The sequence below is a fragment of the Procambarus clarkii genome, chromosome 34, assembly GCF_040958095.1.
Source record: "Procambarus clarkii isolate CNS0578487 chromosome 34, FALCON_Pclarkii_2.0, whole genome shotgun sequence".
Classification (NCBI taxonomy): Eukaryota; Metazoa; Arthropoda; class Malacostraca; order Decapoda; family Cambaridae; genus Procambarus; species Procambarus clarkii.
Window position 1 is genome coordinate 12,801,228 of NC_091183.1, and position 16,059 is coordinate 12,817,286.

The window sequence follows — 16,059 nt, forward strand, 5'->3', positions numbered from 1 at the left end:
TCCTGATTTGAAACACCACCTAGACTCCTTGCCGGAGCCTGTGCTCCTGCTGGGTGACTTCAATTGTCGTCATTCTCTTTGGGGTGACGTTCTGACGAATACCCGGGGTCGCCTCCTTGAGCCGTTTCTCCTCTCTTCTTCCCTGTCTCTTCTGAATTCTGGTGAGCCCACTCATTTGGACTCTCGGACTCGCACCCTTTCTTGTCTTGATCTTTCTCTCTGCTCTTCTTCTCTTTACTTAGATTTCACGTGGCAGGTTCTTGATGACCTCCATGGAATGATCATTTCCCCATCCTTGTTTCCTTTTTCTCTTTTCGCCCTTCCCTCTCTTTCCCTAGGTGGCAGTTTGCTAAGGCAGACTGGACCCTATTTACCCTCAGTGCTGCTCTCTCTGACCTCTCCCTTCTGCCTTTCTCTCGCGCTCTCTTCCTTTTTCATGACACTGTCTTCAACGCTGCCCTCCGCTCTATTCCTCGCTTTCCTCTCGGGGTCCACGGAAGTGCGTTCCCTGGTGGAATGCGGACTGTGCTCGGGCTGTCCGCTGTAAGCGTGCAGCCTGGAAGAGGCACCGCCGTAGGCAGACGACCGATTCTTTTCTTTTCTTTCGGAAAGCGAGTGCGGTGGCCCGAAGGGCCATCCGTACGGCTAAACGTGAATGTTGGGCATCTTATGTCTCAACAATTACGTCCGAGATCCCTCTGGCCCAGATCTGGAAGCGTATCCGCAAGATAGCGGGTAAGTTCGTTCCCTATGTTTCACCGGTCCTTCACCTCCGTCATACTCTTGTGGCGGACCCGTTGCAGGTCGCTTCCGAACTGGGTTCCCACTTTTCTTCTGTTAGCTCTAGTCTTCATCTTCCCCAATCTTTCCTTCTTCGTAAACCTGTCCTTGAGTCTCGTCCTTTAGATTTCTGCACTAATCTTCAGCTTCCCTATAATGATCCCTTCTCTCTCTCTCTGAACTTCGTTCTGCCCTGGCCCTCTGCGGTTCTACGGCGGCGGGCTCCGATGGTATTCATTATGAGATGCTTCGCCATCTCCCTCCGAGCACGTCTCAGTATTTACTGAGTCTGTATAATCGGATCTGGGAGTCGTCGTCAGTCCCTGAGGACTGGCTCGATGCCGTTGTCCTCCCTGTTCGCAAACCGGGGTCTCTGGGTACTTCCCCTAAGGACTTTCGCCCTATTGCTCTCACAAGTTGTGTCTGCAAACTCTTTGAACGTATGGTTAACGTTCGTCTGATGTGGTTCCTGGAACACCATCACCTCCTCTCCCGTTCTCAATTTGGTTTCCGCAAGTGCCGCAGCACGACAGATGTCCTGGTGAACTTGGAGGTCTATATTCGTACTGCTTTTGCTGCGAAGACCTCCGTTGTTGCCGTCCTTTTTGACCTAGAAAAGGCTTACGACACCACTTGGCGTTATCATATCCTATCTCAACTTCATTCTTTTGGCCTTCGTGGTCATCTCCCTCTCTTTCTCCGCAGCTTCCTCTCTCGTCGTTCCTTTCGGGTGCGCCTTGGTACCGCTCTCTCTCCCTCTTTTCAGCAATACGAAGGTGTGCCCCAGGGTAGTGTTCTGAGCACTACTCTTTTTCTGGTTGCCCTCAATGGTCTTCTTTCCTCTCTTCCTTCTGGTGTCTTCTCCGCTCTCTATGTCGATGATCTTACCCTTTGTTGTCAGGGTGATGATTCGCCTCTCCTTCAACGCCGGCTTCAACTTGCAATTGATGCCGTGTCGTCTTGGGCCACAGGTCATGGCTTCAAGTTCTCTACTTCTAAGACTTGTGCCATGACTTTTATGCGGAAACGGGTCGTTCTTCGTCCCTCTTTGTCACTTTATGGTTATCCCCTTGAATACAAAGATTCCGCGAAGCTTTTGGGGTTATTCCTTGACACTCGTTTGTCTTGGTCTCCCCATATCTCTTACCTCCGTGTTGAGTGCTCTAAGGCCCTTACCCTCCTTGGGGTCTTGTCCCGTACTTCTTGGGGGGCAGATAGGCGCACTCTCCTTGCTTTACATTCCTCTCTCGTCCTGTCTAAGCTCGATTATGGTTGCCCTGCTTACTCGTCTGCTTCTCCTTCTACTCTTCGCCGTCTTGATGCTTTGCACCATACTGGGTTGCGCCTCAGTTCTGGTGCCTTTCGTTCGACTCCCATCCTTAGCTTGTATGTTGACACTGGCTTCCTGTCTCTCCAGGACTGCCGTGATCGCTAGTGTCTTCGCTATCTTGCGCGATCCTTGCAACATCCTTCCTCTCGCCTCTGTCGTGCTTTAACTTTTACCCCTCCTGCGGTTCCTGTTCCTCTTCACCACCTCCCTCTTTCTGTCCGGTTATCTCGCCTACAGGATTCTCTCTCCATTCGTATTTCTGATGTTTCTCCTCGTGTTGTTCCTTCTTTGCCCCCGTGGAGGGTCCCTCTTCCGCGGTTTTGTACTTCCTTGACCCGTATCACTAAAGCTTTTACCCCTCCTACGGTTCTAAAACGCCTTTTCCTCGAGCACTTTTCTTCTCTCTCCCGCTCCGTTTCTGTCTTCACCGATGGGTCTAAGTCAGCGGACGGTGTTGGCTACTCTGTTGTTTTTCCTGATCGCACTTATATGTGTCGCTTGCCTCCGGAGACTAGCATCTTTACAGCGGAACTTTATGCTATTCTCTATGCTCTTCGTCTCCTGCTTTCTCGTTGTCAGTCTTCCTTTGTGGTTGTTGTTGACTCTCGTAGTGCCCTCATGGCTCTCGGGTCCTTTAATCCGGTTCATCCAGTAGTTATCGAGATCCAGCATTGGCTGTTTCTCGTTCACAGTAAATTTAAGTCGGTTGAGTTTTGTTGGGTTCCCAGCCATATTGGTGTGTCTTAAAATGAGCGTGCGGATGCTGCCGCTAAGGAAGCTGTCCGCTCTTGTCCCATCTCTCGTAAAGGCATTCCGTATTCCGACTTTTACCCGGTTATCCATTCCTCAGTCCTTACCCGTTGGCAGGCTTCTTGGTTGTCTGTTACTGGTAACAAGCTACGTACTCTTAAATGTTGTGTTTCCTCGTGGCCATCCTGCTTCCACCGTAACCGGCGGTGGGAAACAGCTCTGGCGAGGTTGCGTATTGGCCATACTCGCTTAACCCATGGTCACTTGAGGGAGCGCCGCCCTGCTCCTTATTGTCCTAGTTGCATTGTCCCTCTTACGGTCGTGCATGTCCTTCTTGAATGTCCTGACTTCCAGGACGAGCGTGTGTCTTGCTTTCCGACCGCCCCTCGCGATCACCTGTCCCTCGATAGAATTCTTGGTGACTCGGATACTTTTGATATCGTTCGCCTTATGCGTTTTTGTTCTCGTATTGGCATCCTTGGTGATATTTAGCGCCCTCTGATTGTTTTGCGTATTTGATGGTGCTACATAGCCTTCCCGGTTTGGTGCCTTCTTTTGATAATTACTTACTTCATCGAGGAAGCGTTAATTTAGTCAGGCAAGCATTTTTTTTTTCAGGCGAAAATTTATTAGTATAGCAAGCATTTTAGTCAGGTAAGCAATAATTTATTCAGGCAAGCGATAATTTGGCTTGGCAAGCGTTAATTTAGTCAAACAAGCGTTAATTATTCAAGCAAGCTTTAAGCAAGCGTTAGTTTAGATAGGCAAACGTTAGTTTAGTCAGTCAAGCTGTAATTTAGGCAGGCAATATTTAGTTTATTCAGGCAATCGTTAATTTAGTCAGGCAATCGTCAATTTCGTCAGGCAAGCGGTTTTTTCATCAGGGAAGCGTTAATTTAGTCAAGCAAGCGTTAATTTAGTCAGGCAAGTATTAATTTAGTCAGGCAAGCAATAATTTATTAGGGCGATAGTTAATTTAATCTGGCAAGCGTTAATTTGCTCAGTCACGCGTTAATCAGTTAGGCACGCGCTAATTTAGTCAGGCACGCATTAATTTAGTCAGGCGCCCGCGTTAATTTATTTAGGCAAGCGTAAATGTAGTCAGGTTTGTGTAAATGTAGTCAGACAAGCGAAAATTTAGTTAGGCAAGCATTAATTTAGTCAGGAATGGGTTAACTTATTCAGGAAAGCGTTAATTTATTCAGGGAAGCATTAATTAAGTCAGGCAAGCATTAATTTAGTCAGGAATGGGCTAACTTATTCAGGAAAGCGTTAATTTATTCAAGGAAGCATTAATTAAGTCAGGCAAGCATTAATTTATTCAGGTAAACATTTTTCTCTGCTAAGCATTAATTTAGTTAGTAAGCTGTAATTTAGGAACTAAACGGTAATTTAGTCAGGCAAGCGTTAATTTAGTCAGGCAAGCGTTAATTCAGTCAGGCAAGCATTAATTTGGTCAGGAAACGCGATAATATAGTGGGGCAAGCGTTAATTTAGTCAGCCAGGAGTTATTATAGTCAGGCACCAGTAAATTTAATCTTGCAATCATTTTAGTCAGGTAAGCATTCACTATGTCAGGTAAGCGTTAATTTAGTCAAGATAGAGATAATTTTGTGAGACAAGCATTAAATTAGTGAGGCAAGCATTAATTTAATGCTTGCCTTAATTTAATGATTTCGGTTATCTCGCTTACAGGATTCTCTTTCAGTTTGTATTTCTAATATTTCTCCTCGTGTTGTTCCTTGTTTGTCCCCGTGGAGAGTCCCACTTCCGCAGTTTTGTACATCCTTAACCGCATCACTAAAGCTTTTACCCTTCCTACAGTTCTAAAATGCCTTTTTCTTGAGCACTTTTCTTCTCACTCCCACTCCGTTTCCGTCTTCACCAATGGGTCTAAATCTGTGGACGGTGTTGGCTACTCTGTCGTTTTTCCTGGTCACACTTATATGTGTCGCTTATCTCCGGAGACTAGCATCTTCACAGCGGAGCTTTGTTATTCTCTATGCTCTTTGTCTCCTGACCTCTCGTTGTCAATCTTCCTTTGTAGTTGTTGTTTATTCTCGTAGTGCCCTCATGGCTCTCGGGTCCTTTAATCTGGTTCATCCAGTGGTTGTCGAGATCCAGCATTGGCTGTTTCTTGTTCACTGTAAATTTAAGTCAGTTGAGTTTTGTTGAGTTCCCAGCCATATTGGTGTCTCTTTAAATGAACGTGTGGATGCTGTCGCCAGGGAAGCTGTCCTCTCTTGTCCAATCTCTCGTAAAGGTATTCCTTATTCCGTCTTACCTGGTTATCCATTTCTCCATCCTTACCGGTTGGCAGGCTTGTTGGTCGTCTGTTGCTGGTAACAAACTACGTTCTCTTACAAGTTGTGTGTCCTCGTGGTCATTCTCCTGCCACCGTATCGGGCGATGGGAAACGGCCCTGGCGAGGTTGCGTACTGGCCATACTCGCTTAACTCATGGTCACCTGATGGAGCGCCGCCCTGCTCCTTATTGACCTAATTGCATTGTCCCTCCTACGGTCGTGCATATCCTTGTTGAATGTCCTGACTTCCAGGACGAGCGTGTGTCTTGTTTTCCAACCGTTCCCCGCGGTCGCTTGTCTTTCGTTAGTATTCTTGGTGACACGGATACTTTTGATATTGTTCGCCTTATGCGTTTTTGTTCTCGTATTGGCATCCTTGGTGATATTTAGCGCCCTCTGATTATCCCGCACATTTGATGGTGCTACATAGCCTTCCCGGTTTGGTGCCTTCATTTCATATTTACCTTGCAGAATATCAAGCCGAGAGGGGGGGGGGGGGGAGAGTAGCTGGCAGTATAGCAGGCTAAGGTGAATACTTGGCAGTATAGCATGCCCCAGGAGGGAACCTGACAATATATAGCACCCTACGGCGGTTAATGTCAGTATTGCATGCCAAAAGGGTACCTGGCAGTATAGAATGCCAGGGGGGGAGGTTTCCTGGCAATATAACACTCAAGAGGAGGGGGTTCTTGGCAGTATAGCATGACAAGCAGGGTACCTGGCAATATAGCATGCCAAAGGTGGGTTTCTGGCAGTATAGCATGTCAAGGAGGTACCTGGCAATATAGCATGTCAAGGGATACCTCGAAGTATTGTATGCCAAGGGGGTTCCTGGCAATATAGCATGTCAAGGGATACCTCGAAGTATTGTATGCCAAGGGGGTTCCTGGCAATATAGCATGTCAAGGAGGTACCTGGCAGTATAGTGTGACAACGAGGTACCTGTCAGTATAGAATTACAAGGGAGGTACCTCGCAGTATTGCAGGTCAAAGATGTGCCTGGCAGTATAGCATGCCAAGGGGAGATATCTGGCAGTATAGCATGCTAAGGGGGATACTCGCTGTATAACATGACAAGGGAGGTACTTGGCAGTATAGCATGCCAAGAAGGGGTACCTTGTAGTATACCATGCCCAAGAGGGTTCTTGAACGGTATAGCATGCCAAGGGAAGTACCTGGCAGTATAGCATGCCAGGTGGGTACCTGGTTGTATAGCATAAAAAAGGGGGTACCTAGCAATAAGGCGTGTCGGGGGAAGGGGGGTTACCTGGAAGTATAGCATGCCAATTTCATTTATCTATCTGTCCAAATAACAATCCATCTATCTACTATCATCTGTATGGCTAGCTATCTTTCTCTCCAACTATCCATCTCTCCACCCATCTATCTCTCCATCAATGAATCCAACTGTCTATCATGTATCTTTGTATCTATTCATCAATTCATCCATCAATCCTTATATTCATATATCCGTCTATCTGCTCATCTATCTATCTATCTGTGTATTTGAATCCATCTTTACATCAAACATTTCATCTTGTCCTTCCATCTCTCTATCTATCTTTCCATCCATCTACTCATATATCTGTTCATCTCTTTATCCATTTATCTATCTCTCTATCCTTGCATCAGCCTACCGACTGTCTACAACTCTCCTCAAATACTCAAAGCAATTATTTTGAAATGTTTGTTTACAAAATATTTAGCAGTGTAGCTGGCGGGTGGCCCCAAAATTGGTATTGGGAAGTTGAAATGTGACCCTGGCACGATGTTCCTTTTTGACATCAGGTGACCGCAACCAGACTATGTTCAGCCTGTACCCCACACCATGCCACCTGCAAATTTTGGTGAGGCTAGTCAAGTGCATCTAGACAGATGTAAAAACATGCTCTATCACAGGTATAAATATAATATAGGTATATATATATATTTATATATACCTCTATTACAAGTACATATAAATATATACCGCTATGAAAGGTATATATAAATATATACAAAACTGAGTGAAAGAACCATAATTGATGACTACATATGAGGCCAGAGTGCGTATACCCGGACCGAGGGGAGACACTCTCAGTGGGAGGTATAGCAGGAGCAGGCAGAGTAAATATAAACAGTAAGCCAGCAAGAGGAGGCGAGGTGAAGATCCGAGGACGAGAGGAGAGACGGGTGATCTCAGAGGGCGAGGGGAGAGACGGGTGATCTCAGAGAGCGAGGGGAGATACGGTTGATCTCAGAGGGCAAGGGGGGAGAGGGGTGACCACAGAGGGCGAGGGGAGAGACGGGTGATCACAGAGGGCGAGGGGAGAGATGGGTGATTACAGAGAGCGAGGGGAGAGATGGGTGATCACAGAGGGCGAGGGTAGAGACGGCTGATCACAGAAGGCGAGGGGAGAGATGGATGACCACCGAGAGAGAGGGGAGAGACAGGTGACCACCGAGAGCGAGGGGAGAGATGGGTGACCACAGATGGCGAGTGAAGAGACGGGTGACCACTGAGGGCTAGGGGAAAGACGGGTGACCAGCGAGGACGAGGGGAGAGACGGGTGATCACAGAGTGTAAGGGGAGAGACATGTGATCACAGAGGACGAGGGGAGAGACGGGTGATCACCGAGGGCGAGGGGAGAGACGGTTGTTCATAGAGGGTGAGGGGAGAGACATGTGATCACTGTGGGCAAGGGGAGAGACGGGTGATCACCGAGGGCCAGGGGAGAGACGGTTAATCACAGAGGGCGAGGGGAGAGCTGAGTGATCACAGAGGACGAGGGGGGAGATGTAACACGGGAGGGGGGGGGGTTCTGAATGATCTTTTCTGCCTTTTACTCTCCCTCTACCCGTATTCTTACTTTTGTTCTCTACCAATTAGTAGATTAATTAATTAAAATTAAGCAAAATCTAAATAATTGGAGCACTCCCTGTCAGGCAATGAATTGACTATCCCTATACTACAAAACTCTGAGCAAACTTTTACCTTCTATAGACGACCAGCGGAGGACTGCTGGTCTGGAGGCCGAAGATGGAAGGCCACCTGCCCGAGTTGTTTCTCAAACCACTGTCTGTCCTCTCTCTGATGCTCCTCTACCCAGGAGCCCAGAGCAGAGTATTGTTCCGCATCGTTAAGTTACTTACAAGGCTTAAGTTATAACAATTAACCTCTGTTGTACTGAATGATCCAGATTGGTTGGATTATTTTACTGAAGTTAAATTACCCAAGCATCTTAAGGAAGAGCTATTTCCAATTACAAAATGGCTCTTTGACCTTTGAGAAATAGAGGACATGGAATCTCGTGACCTATGACCGCCAGGTCACTCCACAATAAAGAGTAGTCCTGGCTCGTGACGTCACTGATGGTGACTTAACTCAATAATTAGAATACTCGTGATATTATAAACAGTAATACTATACAATACAATTTGAATGCAAAATGAATGAAGGCTAATTTCTATAAATACGTGAATACTATAGAATGATTAATTATACGAAACTTGTGAACAAAGGCGTCAATTATTATCACCGCGAATTCCCGGGGGTCAGGTCCCAGGTCAACCCACATGTGGGTCCAGCTTCCCATTCTCCCTTGTAGATAAAACATTCTGGATAATTCTTACAACAAACTTAGTTTGTAACCCCCCCCCACCCCCCCCGGCACAAGCACTTAGCCTAATATGCAAGAAAATGCTAAACACTTGGGAAAAGTTTTAATCGGGGATTGAATTTAGGGGAATCAAAAATTGTTAATCTCTAGAACACGCAAATAAAAGGAATTACTTTATAACTTTAATTATACTTAATTCAAAGATACACTCGACTTAATCCTATAATTGCTCCTACCGGCCCGCCGTACCGCGCCTAGCCTAGGGGTCTCGACCAATTAGGTTCTAACAAAGTGACACGCAGCTTTCAGCAATAATTAAGACTAGAGGCGACTCAATCTCCACTAAGTGTGCGATCACTTAGTTGTTGAATCGTTGCTAGGTAGGTTACTAGTCCGTCCCTTGGAAGCCTCAACGCCCTTCGCGGATTTACGTTTTTCCTAGTGTTTTGGGTCGTCTAACAACGCCCTCGGACCTATCTCCTGGCGTCCCACAGATAAATCTGCCCAGACAACCCACAAGGAATTGCTGTTGAGAGTATGGTGGCTCCCAACAACTCTGAATTAATTGCAATGGGTCGAGTAAGGTACCCAGTCCAATCGACTCGGAGCGGTCTCCTTAGCCAATAAATCTTAACAGCCTAATCTTACTAACTAAACCTTAATCGTATCAGCCCGCATGACCCAAGATTCGTCAATCCACACGCAAACGCACTGCTGTGAGGCCCACTGCTAATCCTGGCCCGCGGCTGTGGCTGTCCGCCCTACCATCTACGCACGTGTACGAATGGTTAGACGCATGAGCCTTTCAACAATTTCCAACAAAATTGTTGAAACCACCGCTGTGCACCATTGTAACACGGGGGGGGGGAGGGTTTGAATGATCTTTTCTGTCTTTTACTCTCCCTCTACCCGTATTCTTAATTTTGTTCTCTACCAAGGGACCCCAAAACTTTCACTTGAGCCGACCCCACGCCACGTGGTCTCAAGACGATTGAACGATTTGAGATTCTACAACCCATATGACGTGGACTAGGCTTCTAGCAAACCCTAGGGTCGCCTTTCCGCCACCACCAGCAGACCAGTTACACTGAGCAATGATCGAGGTCTGGATCGATCATGCTAATCCATAACTTTGGGGCTTGATCCCCTCTAGTAACAGATAACCTTGGATCTTAAGTGTGGAATTAAATCAAGGGAATGATAATCCTGACTCGATGTTAGAATCGGCGCCCAATTAAACTCGGCCTCGTGGGGACCACGTGACAAGGACAAATTCACATATATATAACACACACATGGAAACTAATAAAAAGACAAATTACTAGCTAATTAATTTATTCAAAATTAAGCAAAATCTAAATAATTGGAGCACTCCCTGTCAGGCAATGAATTGACTATCCCTATACTACAAAACTCTTAGCAAATTTTTACCTTCTATAGACGACCAGCAGTGGACTACTGGTCTGGAGGCCGAAGATGGAAGGCCACCTGCCCGAGATGTTTCTCAAACCACACTGTCTGTCCTCTCTCTGATGTTCCTCTGTGGAAACCGACCTGTGAGATTTATATTTATTTAATTTATATGAATTTATATTTACGTTAATTTATATACTTCAATAGCAATTTGTATAATGATAAGTGGACTGTATTTCTGCAATAATCTCACAAATCGATCCTCTACACATTAGGGGGGTTTATTAAATTTATATATATGCAGCCAATCAAACTACAGTATTAACTACACATTATTAAACATTGAAGAGGTTCCTTATCTTATTTGTACAGCCGGTCTTAGTCCACCAGGTATAACTAGGGTGTAGACACCACATTTTCCCTCTTTGAGGTAGATTCCATCACCCTGGTAACTGATGCACAAAGCATGCTTCCTCGTCTTGACCTGTCAAAAGGGCGCTAGCTGTAAAGCCAGAATCGTATATATGACAGGTATATCAGAGAAACACTGTACATGGAACAATGAAGACCTGGCTTAATTACCTTTAGTATGAGGCGATCTCGTGATCTAACCAGACCACCCTACCCAATGACATTAATGGGCACTAATGATAGATAAACGGGTTTCGGAAAGACACTTAACTTGAATTTGTTGACAGCGTGTGATAATGGTACACCTTTGGTTTCCATAACACTTCGTCCAAGTAAAATTAACAGGAGCCGTATTTGCTCCCGTGAGCCTCTCTGGTCTTAGTATAAACAATGGCAATGTCTAACACTCCATTCTACTGACGCTACTGGCCGACATTGTCCAGATATAATAGGAGCCGAATTTGCTCCACGCGTCTCGGAGGTGACAACAACAATGGCTGTCCCTCCTTCCTCACTGACGCCTGGCTTACATTGCCCAGATGACAGAAAGTGATAGAAGGGTCACATTTACTCTATTTTAATATTGATAATTAAGTTAATTTATATGAGATGTTTTATGATGGTAAAGTCCAAAGACTAATGTATTTAAGAATAATTCCCACCATAATAGGTGGAGAATTTATAATAGTATGTGGTGATGATATCCCGTTTTCTATAGACGGTAATTCCACTACAAGTTACGTTTTCTATGGGTTAACTTGTTTATACAACACAGCTATTATCTGTCTGTATGATATTATTATTAAATGGTGTCGGATTTTCCGACATCCTCTACCCAGGAGCCCAGAGCAGAGTATTGTTCCGCATCGTTAAGTTACTTACAAGGCTTAAGTTTTGTCATACGGGTTGTAGAATCTCAGGTCGGTAAATCGTCTTGAGACCACGTGGCGTGGGGTCGGCTCAAGTGAAAGTTTTGGGGTCCCTTGGTAGAGAACAAAAGTTAAATACGGGCAGAGAGAGAGTAAAAGGGGGTAAAGAACATTCAGAACCCCCCCCCCCCCCCGTGTAACAGAGACGGGTTATCACCGAGGGCGAGGGGAGAGACAGGTGATCACAGAGGGCGAGGGGAGAGACGGGTGACCACCGAGGGCGAGGGAAGAGACGGGTGATCACAGACGGCGAAGGGAGGGAAGAGACTGGTGATCACAGAGGGTGAGGGGAGAGACATGTGATCACAGAGGACGAGGGGAGACACGGGTGATCACCAAGGGCGATGGGAGAGACGGCTGATCACAGAGAATGAGGGGAAAGACGTGATCACAGAAGGCGAGGGGAGTGACGGGTGATCACCGAGAGCGAGGGGAGAGACGGTTAATTACAGAGGGCGAGGGGGGAGAGCTGAGTGATCACAGAGGGCGAGGGGAGAGACGGGTGATCACCGAGGACGAGGGGAGAGACGGGTGATCACCGAGGACGAGGGGAGAGACGGGTGATCACAGAGGGCGAGGGGAGAGACGGTTGGTAACAGAGGGTGAGGGGAGAGACATATGATCACAGATGGCGAGGGAAGAGCTGAGTGATCACAGAGGTCGAGGGGAGAGACATGTGATCCCAGAGGGCGAGGGTAGAGACGGGTGATCACAGAGGGCGAAGGGAGAGACGGGCGAACACAGAGGGCGAGGGGGGAGACGGTTGATCACAGAAAACGAGGAGAGAGACATGTGATCATAGAGGGCGAGGGGAGAGACATGTGATCACAGAGGGCGAGGGGAGAGCTGAGTGATCACAGTGGGCGAGGGGAGAGATGGGTGATCACAGACGGCGAGGGGAGGGACGGGTGACCACCGAGGGCGAGGGAAGAGACGGGTGATCACAGACGGCGAGGGGAGGGACATGTGATCCCAGAAGGCGAGGGTAGAGACGGGTGATCACAGAGGGCGAGGGGAGAGACGGGCGATCACAGAGGGCGAGGGGGGAGCTGAGTGATCACAGTGGGCGAGGGGAGAGACGGGTGATCACAGAGGGTGAAGGGAGAGATAGGTGGCCACCGAGGGAGAGGGAAGAGACGGGTGACCACTGAGGGCTAGGGGAGAGACGGGTGACCACAGAGGGCGAGGGGAGAGCTGAGTGAACACAGAGGGAGAGGGGAGAGACGGGTGATCACAGAAACGAGGGGAGAGCTGAGTGATCACCGAGGGCGAGGGGAGAGACGGTTGATCACAGAGGGCGTGGGGAGAGACGGTTGATCACAGAGGGCGAGGGGAGAGACATGTGATCACAGAGGGCGAGGGGAGAGACGGGTGATCACAGAGGGCAAGGGGAGAGACGGTTGATCACAGAGAGCGAGGGGAGACATGGGTGATCACAGAGGGCGAGGGGAGAGATGGGTGATCACAGAAGGCTAGGGGAGAGACAGGTGATCACAGAGGGCGAGGGGGAGAGACGGGTAATCACAAAGGGCGAGGGGAGAGACGGATGACCACAAAGGGCAAGGGGAGAGACGGGTGATCACAGAGTGCGAGGGGAGAGACGGGTGACCCCAGAGGGCGAGAGGAGAGATGGGTGATCACAGAATGGAGAAGGGAGAGACGGGTGATCACCAAGGGCGAGGGGAGAGACGGTTAATCACAGAGGGCGAAGGGAGAGCTGAGTGATCACAGAGGGCGAGGGGAGAGACGGGTGACCACAGAGGGCGAGGGGAGAGACGGGAGATCTCAGAGGGCGAGGGGAGAGATGGGTGATCACAGAGAACGAGGGGAGAGATGGGTGATCACAGAGGACGAGGGGAGAGACATGTGATCACAGAGGGCGAGGGGAGAGCTGAGTGATCACAGAGGGCGAGAGGAGAGACGGTTGATCACCGATGGCGAGGGGAGAGACGGTTAATCACAGAGGGCGAGGGGAGAGCTGAGTGATCACAGAGGGCGAGGGGAGAGACGGGTGACCACAGAGGGCGAGGGGAGAGACGGGAGATCTCAGAGGGCGAGGGGAGAGATGGGTGATCACAGAGGACGAGGGGAGAGATGGGTGATCACAGAGGACGAGGGGAGAGACATGTGATCACAGAGGGCGAGGGGAGAGCTGAGTGAACACAGAGGGAGAGGGGAGATACGGGTGATCACAGAGGCTAGGGGAGAGCTGAGTGACCACTGAGGGCGAGGGGAGAGACAGGTGACCACAGAGGGCGAGGGGAGAGACGAGTGACCACAGTGGGCGAGGGGAGAGACACGTGATCACTGAGGGTAAGGGGAGAGACGGGTGATCACCGAGGGCGAGTGGAGAGACGGTTGATCACAGAGGGCGAGGGGAGAGACATGTGATCACAGAGGGCGAGGGGAGAGACGAGTGATCACAGAGGGCAAGGGGAGAGACGGGTGATCACAGAGGGCAAGGGGAGAGATGGGTGATCACAGAGGGGAAGGGGAGAGACGGGTGATCACAGAGAGCGAGGGGAGAGATGGGTGATCACAGAGGGCAAGGGGGAGAGACGGGTGATCACAGATGGCGAGGGGAGAGATGGATGATCACAGAGGGCAAGGGGGAGAGACGGGTGATCACAGAGGGCGAGGGGAGAGCTGAGTGATCACAGAGGGCGAGGGGAGAGACGGGTGACCACAGAGGGCGAGAGAAGAGACGGGAGATCTCAGAGGGCGAGGGGAGAGATGGGTGATCACAGAGGACGAGGGGAGAGATGGGTGATCACAGAGGACGAGGGGAGAGATGGGTGATCACAGAGGGGAAGGGGAGAGACGGGTGATCACAGAGGACGAGGGGAGAGATGGCTTATCACAGAGGACGAGAGAAGAGGTGGGTGATCACAGAGGGGAAGGGGAAAAACGGGTGATCACAGAGGGTGAGGGGAGAGACAGGTGATCACAAAGGGCGAGGGTGGAGACGGGTGATCACAGAGGGCGATGGGAGAGACGGGTGATCAGAGAGGGCAAGGGGAGAGACGGGTGATCACAGAGGGCGAGGGGAGAGATGGGTGATCACAGAGGGGAAGGGGAGAGACGCGTGATCACAGAGGGCGAGGGCAGAGACGGGTGATCACAGTGGGCGAAAGAAGAGACTGGAGATCTCAGAGGGCGAGGGGAGAGATGGGTGATCACAGAGGGCATGGGGAGAGACGGGTGATCAGAGAGGGCGATGGGAGAGACGGGTGATCACAGAGGGCGAGAGAAGAGACCGGAGATCTCAGAGTGCGAGGGGAGAGATGGGTGACCACCAAGGGCGAGGGGAGAGATGATTGATCACCAAGGGCGTTGGGAGAGATGGGTGACCACAGAAGGCGAGGGGAGAGATGGGTGATCACAGAGGGCGAGGGGAGAGATGGGTGATCACAGAAGGCGAGGGGAGAGATGGGTGATCACCGAGGGCGTGGGGACAGATGGGTGACCTCCGAGGGCGAGGTGAGAGATGGTTGATCACAGAGGGCGAGGGGAGAGACGGTTGATCACAGAAGACGAGGGGAGAGACGGTTGATCACAGAGGACGAGGGGAGAGACGGTTGATCACAAAGGACGAGGGGAGAGACGGTTGATCACAGAGGACGAGGGGGGAGATGGGTCGTCATCGAGGGAGAATAATACCATGTATAAGGAAGGGGGAAGATGGGATTCAAAGGCACAATAAGTGTTAGGAATGTGAGGTGAAGCAATACTGAGATTCAAGAAAATAACCTGTCATTAAAAATTATCGAAATCCGTCTATTGAATCCTTGGACAGCTTAGGTTAGGTAAGGTTAAAATTTATAATTTTTCTTCCATTTTTAAGACACCATTTGGAGTATTTCAGTAGTACAAAATGTGAATAGACAATTTATATACGTTGTACCCTTTGCTACTATAAGTTCTTTTGCAGGATGGTTTGTAGAATGGCCACAGCGGTCGGGGTCAAACTTCAGACACAGGCAAGAATTAAATTTACATCGCCAGGAGTACCAGCACAACAGTACCGTGATCCACTATCAAGGACAACAACGTAAGAAACCTAGATTTATTTCGTCCCCCTCCCCCTGAATAACTTCCTTCCCGTTGTGCGTCATCGTATACCGTCTGATGACGAGATAATTTGACGTTGATTCCTTTTGATCGCCACCAGAACTTGATTACAAGGAACAGCCCCTAGGTCACTTTCTGATTAAATTGTGAACTTCAAACAGTCTTCGGTCCTATGTCTCATACAAAGCTGAGAAGCAGGGAATCATGGAAGGAAACAGTGGATATTGAACGGAATTATAACTGAGGGATGAAAAGATAAAAATTTGAGAGAGATTTTATAAATTTGATGAGTGAGAAGGACTTAGAAGGGAAGTCTTGGGTTGAAGACATCTGACGGGCCTGGAGTGAATCATCCTGTACAAACGAGTTAAGTTCAAATATACAGTACTTGTAGGTCAGTCTCTTTCTCTTTTTCATCAATTTATGTGATTTTTTGAACATTTATTTACTATGAAAACATGTTACCAAGG